This window comes from Coturnix japonica, chromosome 2 (assembly GCF_054131305.1).
Source record: "Coturnix japonica strain WE chromosome 2, WE-NBRP24, whole genome shotgun sequence".
NCBI classification, from domain to species: Eukaryota; Metazoa; Chordata; class Aves; order Galliformes; family Phasianidae; genus Coturnix; species Coturnix japonica.
In genome coordinates, this window is record NC_140664.1 from 105,001,139 (window position 1) to 105,017,479 (window position 16,341).

The 16,341-nt window shown below is 38.9% G+C and overlaps 1 protein-coding gene across 13 annotated transcripts in view; it reads right to left on the reverse strand.

The window, feature by feature from the left end:
* Window positions 1–16,341, reverse strand: part of RARB (retinoic acid receptor beta) — a 322,222-nt gene that overhangs the window by 208,329 nt on the left and 97,552 nt on the right. The window contains exon 1 of one of the 13 annotated variants that reach the window (XM_085538373.1): window positions 3,011–3,148. The exons of the other annotated variants lie outside the window; for them this stretch is intronic. The gene's annotated coding sequence lies outside the window, so the exon portion shown is untranslated. Of the gene's footprint in view, window positions 1–3,010; window positions 3,149–16,341 lie in introns of those variants that run through there. 13 annotated transcript variants of the gene reach the window in all.

Below are 16,341 nucleotides of genomic sequence, written 5' to 3' on the forward strand. Positions count from 1 at the left end.
TGGAGCTGGGAAGCACAGCTGGGTGCCCAAGGCTGATAAGACAATCTGACTTAACCATGCAAATACCAGTGGCCAAGTAGAGCGTATCTTTGAACTAGGAATGTCAAAGCAGACATGTCACAGCAGGGAGCACCTTCCTAACAGCACCTGAAGTTTCTTCAAAAGCTGCATTCACTGACTGAGAAAATAGGTTACTCCCTTACCAGAAAAAGATAAAAAGAGAAAAAAGAAGAGGAAGAGGAAGAGAAAAAAGAGAAAGACCTTTGCAAGTAAGACAAAGCCATCCAGAATCCACTTGTGATTATTATCAGGCCAACAAATCCTCAAGCACTGTGTCCAGTCACAGATGATCACTGTTGGTTCAGCCACATCCCTAGTATGCCCACTGTTACTCTAACTGCATAGAACTAAGTTCTATAAGATCTCCAGCTTGCTTTATATAAGCAGTGGTTCTGGTGGATACTTTGCTCATACAGATCCAAAGAAGAAGTTTTCTGTTTCCAAACGTGAAGTCCATGATTGTGGGCACTCTGCACTGGTGAGAAGGGAGCTACACTGTGCCTTGTGCCCAAGCAGACAGCAAAGAGAGCAAAAATGCAAGGAGAGTCACCGTCCCTGAAAGTGTTGAAGAAACACGTAGATGTGGACTCAGGAACATGGTTTAGTAGGCAGTATCGGTGGTAGGTGGATGGTTGGACTAGATCACCTTACAGGTCTTTTCCAACCTTAATGATTTTATGATTCTGTGAAAAACAAGCATGCAGGGTATGGTCCTTATGGCGCACTTTGATGACAGACGTGAAGACTCTTTTCCTGAATACAAAGCTCATGTGTGCAATCAGAGAGGAACAGCGACAGTGATCTGAAAAGACACTCCAGTCTACTTAAAGTAATTACTTAAAATGAAAGCAACTAAACCGTGTGCAATACTAAGAAATTCAAGGATGTATTACAAGCAACATACCCATCCGAGTGACACATGAAAGGAAGGTTCCAAATGAAAGGAAGGTTCCAAGAAAAATGTTGATTTGTTCTAATGTACTGAGAGATAAGATTGAGATTTAGGAATTTGAGAAAAAAAAACACACCTTCTAAGTCATCCCTTTGTATGAATTGTCACATTTATGACACAGGTTAGGCCTCATATTCATGTAACCGCTCTAACTCTTCCTTTGTCAAAGGCACGTGCCTTAACTTTTAGCATATATTAACCAGATGAAGAGACATGCTCCTAAAATAATAATGGGAGGCTACATGTTACAGAAAGCAATAGGATCTCCTTCTTTTAACACATTTTATAGCTACAGTAATTTGGTTACACTGATTTTACCATGTGTGAGCTAAGACAATTTCTTTTTCTGCATGCATTTGCACAATAATGATGAGCCTTAAAAAAAAAGAAAAGCAAAAAACAACAACAAAAATAAAATACAACCAACAAGTTGGGTGTATTGTCTTCACTATCAGAGTATAAAGGTTTTGAAAAGGAGAAATATTTATTTTCTTGTACAAAGATGAAGTCAGAAATAGAGCCGCTGAATGCCAGATCTCAGCATCAAAGACCAAATGGCCTGTAAGAAGAATAAGAAAATTTGAGAAATACTTTAGCAAGACCTTAAATTCCAGTCTAGCATTTGATTTAGTGATAATCCTTCAGAAACAGTTCTGCATCTGATAAACACAGGTTTAGGATTCAGTTGTTGACACATGGTAAGGAAATGAAACACATTCTCCCCATATGAAGTTCACATTTTTCTGGGTGAAACAAAGCACACTTGTATCCTATGTCTCTCATGTACCTCTTAGAGCAGTAAAAAGAACTGAAAGTTATCTACATGAGACAATATTGTTTGACGTGCTAAAAAGATCTGAATTAAACAGCTTGACTGCCTTGTACATTGCTAAGCCTTAAGAAAATAAGGAAATCCAATGTAAGATTTGCACAGCGACTCCACACACGCCATTCCCCAGCATTACAACTGCACCTGATGTACCTCACTGTAAAGGCAGGCCACTCACTGAACCTCTTTGGGACAAGCAATACAAAATGCCCTCTATTAAAAATGGATGAAGGTAGAAAGTTGGGTTCAATGGAACATAGCCTACACTGAACACCACCGCCAACAAGAGCACACTTTCCTCTCTCTACTTGTGAGGAAAAAAAAGAGCTGCTAGAACGTCTGGCAATTAGTGATGAGAGCAACCAGTCAACACCATCCCACCAAGGATACCTTGTCCCTCAATTCTTAAAAGCACATAATTCTAAATAGCAACATTACTCCATGTTGAATATTACTGAATAGCAAAACCTTTAAAGAGAAAGCTAAATTTTGTAATTTAAAACATGCACACACATAAAAGGAAAAAAAAAAAAAAAAAAAAAAAAAAAAAAAAAAATCAAGGATACCCTTTTTCAAAACAACATACAAAATTACATAGCAACAGCATAAAAGCTTCTGGGCAGTTCCCTTTCCTTAGCCTCCAATGGATGGTTTATTCCAGGGAGACAACCCTCAGCAGACAAAGTCTGCTTGTAAACACAGGAACACAGGAATTGCTGTACTGGGTCAGATTAATAGTCCATTTAGCTCAGTAACCTCTCATTTGACAGCAGCCAGTATCAAATGCTTTGGGGAAAGGATGAAGAAATCTCTAGGAAAGCAATTACAGAAAAACTTTCCCATAAAATTTCTTTCCAGCTCCCATCTACTGGATGGCTTATACTCTGTAACAAGAGATCTCCTCTCAGTCTTTTTGTTTGTTTTTACTAGACCAAATAATACGAATAACGCTAAATAATACTCAAGCATTGTGGATATCTTCTGCATCTCAATTCCGCATGTTTTTAATCCTTAAAAATACAGAGGCTCTGACTTTCCAACATAACCAATGCACTGCTTAAAATAATATTCTGCTGTTTTTAAATCATTCCCATTTTCCCTGCATGGTTCTGTGTAGCTATAGGATCTAGTGCAGCACGGTAAAGAGAAGTTAAGTGTAAATAACTCACTTTCTTCAAAAGTCTCTGGTACTCAGTTCCTCCTCAACAGAGCACACTGCAGTGGCTCTTCAGAAGCACAAGAGATGGTTTGAGAAGGCAGAAGTATCTCCACATTACCTCTTCCTCCCTCTCTCTCGGATGTGTCAGGTTTCCTTCAGGATAAATATTAGTTTCTTTGTCAAATTCATTCGTCCATCTTAATTGCTTGTAAATATTTCTTCAAATGTTACCCACCTAGTTAACAACTTCCTTAGATTTCAGGGTAAACACTTTTCAGGGCAGAAAAAAAAACACATAAAAATCCCAGTTCTTGAATAACAAGTCAAGAGTAGCAAGTCCTTTCTCTGATTAAGGCACTGACTTCCTTCTAAGACTGCACTAGAATTATCTGTATATGTATAGTCACTTCCATGCTAAAATCCTAAGTAAATATTAGCAAAGAAACAATTGCATCAATTAATAATGGCAGCTGACAGACAAACACTACAAAGAGAATTCCATTAACTCCCCAGACAAACACTGTGCCAGGTTACAAATGAAGGCAGAAGAGGAACAGCATGGACCCAAGCTGCCTAAACTCTGCACTTAAACACTTACGCTCTGTAAACACCAAGCCATTACCAGTCTGCTTGCCACCCTCTCCACTGGTCTGCAGGAAGCAGCTAATGGGGTGGCTGAGGGCAGCAGGGATGAGGAGTCCTCAGAGAGCCTGCCCCACTGCCTGACCTCTGGGTGGCTTTAGGTTCACTTGTGGTACATCCATGCCGCCTGAAATCCGCAGGCTCCTGATTTTGGAGAAGGCTGAACATTGGCAATTTTTGTTAATTTCTTCACGCATTTTATGTCCATATGTCTTGATGCCCAAGTCAGCTTAAGCATGGAAATGAACAGAACCTGGGCAAGGATTAATCTAAACTATTTCAGCAATTACATTACTTTTGGTAAACTGTTCTTTGTTGAAGCAAAGCATTTGCTACTCAGTAATATGACCTCCAAATTTCAAAACTTATTTGAAAAGTGCATTAATTCATACAGTTGGATGATGGCAATTTGCTATTGCTGTGAATAAGACTAGTGTGAGCAAATCAGCCCTTTGAAATCAGTTGTGGCAGAACACCTGTAGAATGGCTACGTGGGAAAATATGTTTTTATTTCTTATCAGGATAACGTGAATATCATACCTCAAGTTTCCCAATCTCATTTTTAAATTCCATTCTCCCATTCAGTTTCTCCCATTCAGTTCCATTTATAGAGAGCCAAAAGGCAAGGCAGAAACTGTAAGAATCTGGTCATTACTTAAGATTTGGACTGAAGGCTGAATTCATGAACAGAAATAACTGATAAAGAACCTGGGAGCCTTTGTGGTATTTTCCTCTTCTCCCACCATAATTCCTTCCAAATCAAATGAACGCAAAGGTTACATTGCACAGGCAGAAAAGAGGCATTGCACAGGTCTGTGACCAAGCTCATGTTCTTATATGATCTGCCCCACACAAATATCAAAGAGATACCGTGGAGCTGAAAGCATCTGGCAAAACATTGTGTAAGGAACCCATGGCTCAGGCTCCTGGTGTTTTCAGGGAGTGATGGCTCAGATAAGCACTGCTGAACATCTGAAGAACTTCCTCACAGATACTAAAAGTAAACACTATCACCTCTCAGGCAGAATGGTGAGGAAAGATGCTCCTAATCTCCAAACACATGCAGCATGATTATGTCTTATGGACAAGGCAAGCAACAAAATGGATGAATTCAATTTTTCACACATGTTGCTATAATCTCTTGCTATTATTCACAGGATTTAGGAGATTTTTATGTCACCATCAATGCAGTCAGAGGCTCAGAATAGTAATATTATTCCCAGCAAAGGGAAAGGTGTGAAAAAGTGAGTATGAATCAACAGACTACACTGGGGCAACTCAGAGGGACGACATGTTAGAGGCAAGCTCAAAATGCCAGAAACACCGTCCACTTCTGAGTAACATCAGGCCAACTGAAATCCTCAGTCTGAAAAAATGAAAAGCGTTGTGACACGTAATCTAAACAAATGTGAAAAGTGAAGTTTGACAAAGATAAAATATCTGCCAAACATCCAAAACATAAATGAAACTGCCATTCAGCGATGGCCAAATAAAACAAGATGTAGTCAGGCAGCCTCTGACAGAACAGTAAGCGCATTGTTAAGCCTTCTTATAGACCTCCTTTCTTCACACACACTCACAAAAAAAAGAAGGAAAAAAAAGAAAGTATGCAGTAGAAAAGTGGCTTGATTTCAGTACACACCTCAGGCTTTCTGTATGGGTCTGTGAAAGAAAGGGGATGGGGATTTTGTGCCTTGGGTGCTGCAGGGCACTGCGTCAAACTGGCTGGGTGGTTCTGAGGACCAGAGCACAAGGAGATGTAGGGAGGTGACAGGGAACGCTGGGTTTTGGGAGCTGTAAGCTCATCTGGAATTTTGGGAAGATTTTTGTGTTGATTAAAGCCTTCTGCATTTCAAAGGACAATCAGTATTTTAAACAAAGGGCCTCTTGATTAAACATTAGCCACCTCACCCTTACAGTGGCTGCGCTGAGTCAGAGTTCACAGCCCAAGCAGGAATAAGGTCTTTCAGCAAACATTAAAATCACTTTTCCCATAATTTTTCCTATGAAGAAGTCAAATACAGCAAGGAGTACAAAGCTGAAAAAAAAATAAATAAACAAAGAGAAAAAAAAACCTAACATAAAACCAAAAGTAATCAACAAACCCTGCAGGTTTTCTGAACAGTATCGTTTCAGCAGCTAACAGTAAAACCAGCATAAGTCCCCCCTACAAGCTTGAATTCACAATCAAAAGGATAGAGAAAAACATACATCAAATTAGCAGAGAGAATACAAAAGCTCATTAATGGAAACCAGTACCTAAAAACATGTGAAATGTTACAGAGAGACAATGACACGCACTCCTCTGTTTGTGCCACAGTTCAGGAAGGATAACTTCTGGAAGCCATACATTTACTTCCAGCACACAGCTTTTGAAGACACTCGCCCTTCTGTGACTGTTTAATCCCGTCTCCTCTGATAATAACAGTTGTTTTTTTACAGCAATTAACATAAGGATATTAAGAAACCCAGCAGTGACTGACAGCCAAACATAGCTGCAACCTTAAGAAACGCATTCATTCAGCACACACTTTTGCTCATAGTTTAGGCAGCTTCCAGAATCCAGTTGGCAGAATTAGGCTGATGAAAAGCTCCATGATACATCTCCTTTCTCCTCATGGCCTCCTTTCTCCAGAGCACCAAACTGCCTTGGTGAAAATCTGCTGAGAAACCAAAGCCAGTCTATAGGAGGAAATTTCTTACTCAGAGGACAGTGAGGCCTTGGCACAGCTGCCCAGAGATGCTGTGGGTGCCCCATCCCTGGAGGCACTCAGGGCTGGGTTGGATGGGGCCTTGGGCAGCATGATCTGCTGGGAGGTGTCCCTGCCCAAAGCAGGAGGGTTGGAACTCGATAATTTTAAGGTCCTCTCCAACCTAAGCTATTCTATAATTCAGTGACCTCCAGCATACAGTGACAAGCTGTGCCTGCCCGCAGGGCCCTACAGCCCCAGAGCAGGCAGCAGCTGCAGGGAGTGGGGGCAGGCCTCTAAAAACACACCTGAAGCCACAGGCCTCATGCAGTCCTCCAAGACAGATTTGACCTTGCATACATCTTTAGAACACACGCTGTTTCACAAGAGAGTTTAGTTCCTCAGACACGGTGAATCCACCATTTTAGCCTCAGTTTATATCACAACCACATGCTTCCAAGTGTCCCAAGAGTTCCTTTACAGACTGGTTGCACTGCGTTTTAATTAATTGTTTATGGAGAAATGGATTTTATACAAATCCATTTCAGAAGTGTTCAGCCAGGAACAGCTTTTTCTCAGACTTTAAAAGAAGCTCTGGGTTCTTCTATTATAAATACAGGCCACAAAATAATTGCAGAAAGTCTAAATGTTTTATGGTTTGTTTACAGGATGGAAATATTTTACATTTCACCAAGGCAAACAGAGCTATGGGTTAAAAAAAATAATAATAATAAGTTATTTATTTTCAATTTTAAATGTTGATTTAATATTTATTTTGAACCTACTAACTAATGAAACTTTTTTTTGGATCTGTTAATTACAAGATAAACATTTAGAGCCATAATGCAGCAACTATCATTGTTTGTATTACTTTTAAGAGGTGAGCTTGTCTGGAAAGCCATGCCATGGAGCTGGGGAAGGAGGGGAGGACAGGGAGGGACGGCCAGTGCTGATCCATACGCTCTTGCTGTAACCTTGTTCTGCTACCAACAGCTGGTATGAACCAGAGCTGCAAACACCCAGTTAAGTAATCCTTGCAACTGCAGCTTCCATGAAGAGAGTTCAACAAAGAAAACTTAAGAAAAACTGAAATGAAATAGCTCATAGGGTTGTACAGCAGGAAAAACTGTTTGACTTACAGAGCAGATATTCTCTGCATAAGAATATCACCATATTTCAGAGAATAGGCAAACAGCTCTAACTTTCTTAGGTGTTAATGAGGAAAGAGGAACCTATGCCTGCATCTCACCTCAAAAAGACATGAAAAGAGGCACTGGCGGGCTAATGAACTTCAAGACTGATTATCCCCAGTGGGATTTAAGGACTACCCAAGGGAGGTTATTCCTAGCTGTGGTTAGTCACTTCCACTACCAGACAACAGGCTCACAGCATCATACCATTGGATCTGAATTACTTCTATCTCAGAGAAAACGAAGAAGCTCAAAGGTCTTGACAAGAGGTACAAGTGCACTTCTCTGTTCTGCAGTTTCAGCTTATTGCTTACAGACTACATGGGAAAAATAAATCCAGAGACCATATTGCCTGTTTTGTATTTTAATTAAGTAAGTGCCTTGAAATAAGTAATAGGGTTTTTCCACTGCTTTCTCTCGCTAGCTGCCCAAACACTGGCCTTTCTATAACCATGTCATGAATAAGATATTCATTACAAACAAACAAAAACTCCACTGGCACATAAACTAATTAAAATGTCTCTACCAATTTCACCTTTGCCTTTCTTCTTAGAAACGAGTACTCCCTCACTTGACAATAAAACCCAGTACTCTCCAAACCTAGTCTCTCTCCAGCCACCCACAGTTCTTCCACCATTACATCATATGACATTTCAGAGAGATTCTGATCTTGCCATTTTCTTATTCACTTCCCAGAGACTCCTAGAGTGTACTCCTAGAGTGTACTCCAGTCATCGTGGGCAATTTGTTCCTGTTCAACTCACTCAATGCTTTCTGCCCCATTTCCGTGCCATGAATGGCTCCTCTTTGTGCACTGCTGTTTGTCACAGAGACACAGAAGTTGGAAGGGACTTCTGGAGACCATCTAGTCCAACCCTCCCTGCTAAAGAATGTAACCCAGAGTAGGCTGCAGAAGAAAACATTCAGGCGAGTTATGAATATCTCCAGAGGAGACTCCACAACCTCTCTGAGCAGGCACATTATACACGCCAGACATAAAGACTACTGTGTTTAGAAACAAAGGCACAAAAGTAAGCAAACAGTAAAATTACTGGAGTGCCCAAAGCCAAGGGACTTTGGAGAGTCCATAATCCAGCAGATGACCTACTCCCAGAAAACTCAGACTGAAACAGAAAACATGCTTAATGAAACATACTTTATTAAGAAGGATGTTACAAATGACCTTGCTATTAATACAGGTAAGGGGACTTTTCACACAGTGGTGAGGTACAGAGCCCAGTCTGTTCCTTCATAACCAAGGCCCAATGGCTTCTTTCCTACATTCTTGTCTACTCTATAGTGATCCGAGATCTGGGCCACAAAGAGAAGTCTGACATGAAAACCTGTGTGCAAATAGCTGTGTTTTACACACTTCATGTCCTTGGAGCATGCATTTTCCCATGGTTATATGAGCAAACTCAGAGCATTTGGAAGAAATCCGATCCTTGCTTATGTATCCCACTAACCTCATAGCCTCAAACTCAAAAATTTATGGCTATAATAATCTCAAACCATGAGTCTTCTCACCTCCCCTCTTTTTTCCACCTGTCTCACAGGAGAAATGAGTGAGTGAGCAGCTGGGTGGGCATTTGGCTGTTAGACCAGTCTCACCCACAACAGATGCATTTCATTTTTCCTGTTTTGTGCATCTTTGTTCCTAGAATCTTCCTTCTCCAGCTGATAATACTGTAAAAAATTATTGCTGCGCTTGCTAGGATTGCCAACATTTTCTTGATCTTTGCCTCTAATTATCTTCTTTAATTAATCTAATTAATGTGTATTTACTTAGCAGATCAAAGAAAACTCTTGACATAATAGCTGACTGTGAGCATCACTATGAAGCTGGAGTCACAACAGATTTATGTAAAGTCACTGGCTGAAATTGGGTGCTCTACTTATGCTAGCCTTGTCCTCCCTAATCCATGGGACAAACATCACATTGTAGACTCTAAGACTTCTGTCAGGTAACCCATAGGAAAATGGAAGACAGCGATGGCACTGACATGATTCTAATACCTATGTTTAATATGAACCAGACTTAGCTTTCATCCACTTTCACTCACAACAGAAATTGGAACATCAAGACCCCCAACTGATCAGAGCGTCAGTAAAAGCAAGGTTTTTGATGATGGACAGGGTTCCAGCAGGTATCACGGAAACTTCTGTCACTTAGAAAGTTGTAAAGTCGTTTATCTCTTTGAAAAGCATTAGCAAACCAAAAGGACTTAGTTACACACTGTGAAAGCATACATAACCACATAAGGCATATGTTCTATCTTCAGATCTGACAGTGAATTGCTAGTGACTTCAGGAAAGTCATATGAACTCTGCATGACTCAGTTTTTCCATTTGTGAAATGAAGATCAACATGCACATCCATTTGAAGATAAGTGAAAAAGTGAAGGCCAGCAACATCATTAACTAATATCTATTAGTATTTGGTCCACACAATTGCTTCTTTAAGCAGTTTTCCTGGGGGTACTGGGAAGCATGCCTTACAGTTTAGAACAGATAACAACTTCATTTCAATAGCCATTTAGAAAAGGGCAATATACCTGCTCCTAAATGAATTCCACACCCCAAATCAATTCAATGCCTAAGAAGAAAAAAAAAAAAAAAAAATCCACTGAAAAATAAGGCAGCATATTCCAAGAGGGCTACTTTATCTGTCTGATATGTTTCTTCCATCTAATGGTGATTTACAGTAATAGGTAATAACTAGTGTACATTATATCTAGTTTTTAATAACCACACTTCCATTATATTTCATATCCCAAAGGTACTATTTGTGTTTTTTTCATATCTTTAACTGTAAAACTGTAAACTGCTATAATCAAGCATTGCTTCCTCTTGTACCCCGGACATCCTCAGCTGATTCCAATCACCGCCCGCTGAACTTATCTTCAAAATGTTAATCATGAAATGAAATAAAGATTGGTATTATGACATTGCCAAATGCTCTGTTCTCTTCTCCCTTTAATCCAAGAGACCCAGAATACATAGAACTGTTAAATAAAAAAAAAGAAAAAGAAAAAAAAAAAGACTACACAAGCCCAGATTAGGCAAAATTGTCTTTGAAGGTGACAGAAGACAACTGAAAAGTTAAAGCACAAGTAGTTATCTCTACGCTTTGTAAAAGAGATGATGGCTCTGAAAATATGCCTTGAGTTAATTGAACAACATTATATAACATAACTTCAGATAAAATAAATCACATTGAAAATCAGCATAACTAGTAAATGTGCGCATTTTACCTTACTTTCTCAGGGTCTAGGGACCCGCTCCCACAATTGCCTACCACCACAAGGTCAATATGAAGGTAATATATTTCAGGATATGCCAATAAAAACGAGTACAGAAGGGTACAAATCAAGCTGCATGGTCAGCTGACTTTTCAAACTGAAAGCATATTTAGGGGAAGTAGAGGTTGCCATGACTAAAGAGTAACCCAGGGAATCACTGGAGGTGGTGCTCTACCTGATGATGTCTACAGCAGCATTTTTAGCAGCCTCTTATGAAATATTTTAGAAATCTCAACTTTCCAGGAACAAACAAAAAAGCCATCTAAGGAAGACCTAAAATCCACAGTGTAGCTTACGCTCATCACACAGAACACACAAATCATGCACACATGGTCTCAGTTTTCTCTGGTTTAATCTGGAACGCTAATAATACAAGCTAACAAAAAAGAAAAATAAAAAGACAAAAAGACTGCAATTCATCATTTCAGCTTTATCAGTACGATCAAAATGCAAGTTTTATAATTGCATCCAAAAGAGCAAGACACAACCACAGCTTACTTAAAAATGAAGAGCTCTTTTGGAAGTAGAAGGAGTTCTAATGGAATGAATAGAACTTACTTAATTCTCAAAAAATCTCTTTGTCTTCCAATGAGATGCTGTTATCAGAGGTAATTCAAGTTTTTTAGTTCCCTTTCAGAAGAAGAAAAGAATGCCTAAAAGTAGAATTTAGGAAAACTGTACAAAGTAAGTTGGCCAGCTTTAGTTCAGCCACCTGGAATATAAAATCAATGAACTAAAAGCATTATTAATTGAGACAACTGAATGTGGACAGAGGCAAAACTGCTGGCAGAGAAAATGAGATAAAACAGACAAAACATGATCACCAACAATAAATAACACTGAACCAAGGAGATATGATCAAACACAAAGTAGCATGTACATAAGTACCAGTGATATTACTTCTGAATTTGATTTATTTTATCTTAAATTACAGTGTATATCGTTTAAGCAAGCCAATTCCTTCCAGGTATCTTGCTAATATCCCTTTAACAAGAACATGACTGGATGTCCAGACAGAAACTGAGTAATGAAAAGGCAAGAAAACGCTAACTAGATGGAAAGGCACTATAACTGTGGGATAGCTAACATTTCCTATACATTGTTCAGCAAAAGACTATTATAATTATGTAGCCTGGCCTACTATATACATGGGTTGTGTACTTTTCCCCAAAGCTGGATTAATTCAGTTTTCTACATATATATACATACAGTTATATATATACTACAGAAAGTATAGACAGACTCAATGAGAAGACAATACACTAGGAGAAAAACTACACAAAGCAAGCGTTCTTCTGGGAATGAAACAGAAAACTTAAGAAAACTTAAGAACTAAATGCCCTTTTAATTGCAACTGATCTAATCACAGCTATGCCCAACTTAGCCTTTGCAGGCTGCATGCCCAGATATTCAATGTTCAGTAGATGTCATGGAAAATTTACACATCTCAAGAAAGCACAATATAATCTGAGCTGGACAGCACCAGTTAGTACCCAATACTCCCGAACAGCATGCTTGTCTAATACTCCTAGGTCACTGCATGACATAGTCAGCACTGGCACTTCTACTCAACCTGACTAAAAACATTCCCTGCTTCAATAAAGTGACACATTTAGCAAGGGCACTGAAAGAGGCCCATTCACTTTCATCTTAATTGCTTTGTATAACCTACCAGGCAAGTATCAGTGTGCTTCACACCTGGGAGGTGTGTGCGGCCTACTGTAATGCAACAGTTTGTCTTTTATTTCTTTGATTATTGTTGTTAAAACGTTAAATACATAAAAAAGTGATATTTCCAATGGAATATGCTATTAGAAACAAAAGTACTTATAATACAGAATATACTCTATTTATCTCACTGTAATTTTACTATGTAATGTTTTCACGGAAATTATGAGGCATACCTATTCTCCTCATACCTGAAATTGTTGGTAAAACATACGGTATAACATTTCTTCAAGTCTGAGACTACAACCAGTGAATAATCCATCCTGGCTTTGCAGCTTTCCTAACCAAAAGAAGACCATTAAAAAATGAGTGCTGTGAACTTCATAACTATGCTGTGTTTCTTGTCATGCTGGGATTAGTAATAGCAGTGCTATCAAATATTACTGTGCAATAAAACCTGTGGTTTGCATTTAGATTACATTTGATTTCTTCATGTGGAAAATGCATGCTCTAATTTTCCTCTTACAGTAAAATTGATAATACATAGAATACAACATCACAGCAGATGACACAGTCTACGAGGTAGGCATGACTTGTTTTATAGTCATAAAGCTTGTACTTCTGGCTGTGATTTTATGAGCCAGGAATACAAAAGGAGTACAAAAAAGATATTTATAAATAAAGGCATACAAATAGGAAAGGAGACAAAGTTACAAAACAGATTGAACTGGATGTAATCAGCACCAAACAGCTCTCATAGAAACTGCAAACTTAGCACTTGGATACCTCACCAGTCAATAATGCAGGTACAGCATCCTTCTTTAACAAAAGAAAGCAATTCTAGGCAGGAAGAAAAATAATGCAAATAGGACAGACAGCATCCTCACCAGGCAAAAATATATTTCTTTGAAGTATGCTGGTAAATCTCACAGTATCATAAATAGGTCTCTCTTCTCATTCTTCCACTATTTTTTTACAGTAGTTAATCTAGCCAAGTATCCATTTCAGTGGCAACTTACAACATATCTCAGAGAAGCCTCTGCAACACCTAGGCTCTTATTAGCTAAAAAAAAAGGAGGTGCAGGCAGCGTGTGGTCTCCATGGGGACCTTCCACACAGTAGAAGCTGCGAACCGAGCACTTCCATCAAAGAAAGGCAATAGGGAAGAATTATACAATAAGGAACCGAGTGGAGAGCTCATTACCATGTAAAAACCATAGCCCTATATATACTGTTATATTTCTGTACGTCGTCACATTAACAAATTGCTGTGTATTAGCCATGATTTACTGTTTTGCGCGCAGCAGAACTGGGCACTAGCTGAAGCAAAGCAGCTGGATGTACAACTAATGCGAACAGACACGAGGAAAGCAATGTCTTAACTGCGCCTCTGCATAGCTTGAGCCACCAGCCACCAGATGAACTGATTACACATCATAACAAAAATTTCACCTTTTGTTACACTGCAATAATTCCTGGATAAACACAAAGCATGGTCAAGCTTGACAAACTGCTGTACAAAGAGTTGCAAAACAATTCCTCACTTCTGCTAAGGCCAGTGCTGCAAGCATTAAAAGAAATGACCACCATGTACTGCATTTAGCATTCTTATCATCAGACCAACCGTGAAAAATCACAATGTGCAAATGTATTCATTTTTAACTGTTTACATCTGCTTCAAAGTACTCCTTTTTCTTCCTACTACCCCAATGCTGTCACCACATTATCTCACTCATCTGAACTCACTTTCCTTTCCACTGCATTCTCATAGTGGATGCATGCCTACATCCAAAGAAACAAAATCAGGACTCTATGGAGCCAACGACAACACTGTGCTCAAAGTACAGAATTTCAGCAGACATGTAAGTTCCCAATGGAGACCATCATAACTCAGTATTCCCACAATGCCTAAGCCCTAACCCATGCCCATTTGCTTGCACGGGCTTTGTGTCTGGCTCAAGAAATATGCTGGTACAAAGAGAAATGCACTTTGACAATGTATCTTAAACAACACACATTCATGGCTTATTGTTTGGAAAAATAAATATCGTATTTTTTTCTTTTCATACAAAAGGTGTATTGCTTAGGAAGAAAAGAAAAAGAAGAACTGAAGATTTGGGCTTCATTTATTTTCTTGGAAGAGCAAAAATGAACCAAACAAAAGTTGTGCAAAAAGCAGCAGTTCCCATATACAGCAGCAGATGCAGATTCTTTACTGTTCTAGTACAGCACCAACTCCCTACATTCCAAGTTCACATTAACTAAAATTAAAACTCTCTTTGGATCACTAAGTTTCATGTGTTTTCTCATAGGCCTTATGCAAAATTTACTTTGGAAGAATATAGAAATGCATTATTAATCAGCACGGGTTTGTTTGAAAAGTAGGCTCTATTTATTCAGAGGCAGAAACTACTCCAGATCCAAGCTTTCTTTTCCACATGGAATGCAAGCGTATCAGATTTGGTATTTGATTTTTCAACTCTGCTCTGAGGGATGAAATGAACTTTGGAAAAGAACAGAGGTAGATTCTACATGGCAACTGAAAAAGAAACCACATTTTTTCTTCTGGTTTCAGGTATCAAAGTAAAATATCAGATCTCTGTAACCACACCCATTACAGTAAAATCTCAGACCAGCTACACACAGTGAAGCTTTTCTATTGGCATTAAACAAGACCCATCAATAACCAAGAGGACACAGTGTCATTTCAAAATCACAGTCACTTTTCTTTAGACTTTCTCTGTATTTTCAACTCATATTTGAACTCTTCTTGTTTAATTTCATTTTGCAGACAAACACTATCTATAATACAGTTGACCGAGCAGACCCATGCAGTTTTAGCGCACTGAAGTCTTAAAAACCACTGTTCTTTACCAATTATTTTGATGAAAAGTGATTATTTATTAGCAACTATTAAGCATAAAGTTTAAGGAAACAGAAGAAGCTTGTTGGAGCATTTGCTAATACGGTTTATTGCTGTTACTTCTCACATCTGAAAAGATACTGACTTTGAAGTGTCTGCTGATAAAGCAAAAAAATATTCTTGGGAGACAGTACAAAGCCAAAAGCAAGTCACAAGATCAGATATCTCAGTCTTAAGGACTTCATGACAAATAAACCTACTGAAGTTTCAACAGTTACACTAATAAACACATAAAATCCAAACCTAATTGTGCTGCTGGAAAATGGTAATGTAAACACACTAGGATTTTCACAGCATAAGTTTTCTCAATAAATGTATGCATGGAGCACAAGGTTGTCCATGTCTCTTTCTGAAATCCCGTATGAGAAATCACAATACTACCAGGCAGTGATAACCTTTCAGCGCTCACAAAAGGAATGTTGCTTGCAAAAACTAGAAGGGAAGAAAAGGCATGCATGCTTGAATGAGCCTGTAGAGAAACTTGCCTGCACCTAACACAATGGAAAAACTGTTCAAGAATAGCTAATCTGTGTGAAACTATGACCCCGCTAATGCTGTTAGAAGCAGTGAGAACTGTGAAAATCTACTGAATTAAGTGTTGACTGAGCAAGCTAAAGCTTTAGGTAGGCATCTCTCAACCCATCCATCTACCCACATACCTTGGGGTGGTATCCATGTGATAAATTGCATTTAACACACACCTGCACTCTGCCTACTAATCCATCCTCACCTTGGCTACTTCTAACGTTACAAATCTCCCAGGCACTTCAAACAACCACCTTCTGTGAGGAAGAATTCTTCCTCAAGAGTGTCCTGGCTAGAAGCCAGAAAAGATTTAAGTTGAAATATATTGTAGTTCAACTTGCTTAGAAATAGCATCTTTAAATTCTTAGAAAACTAAATTTCTAACAATCTTCAGTATTACT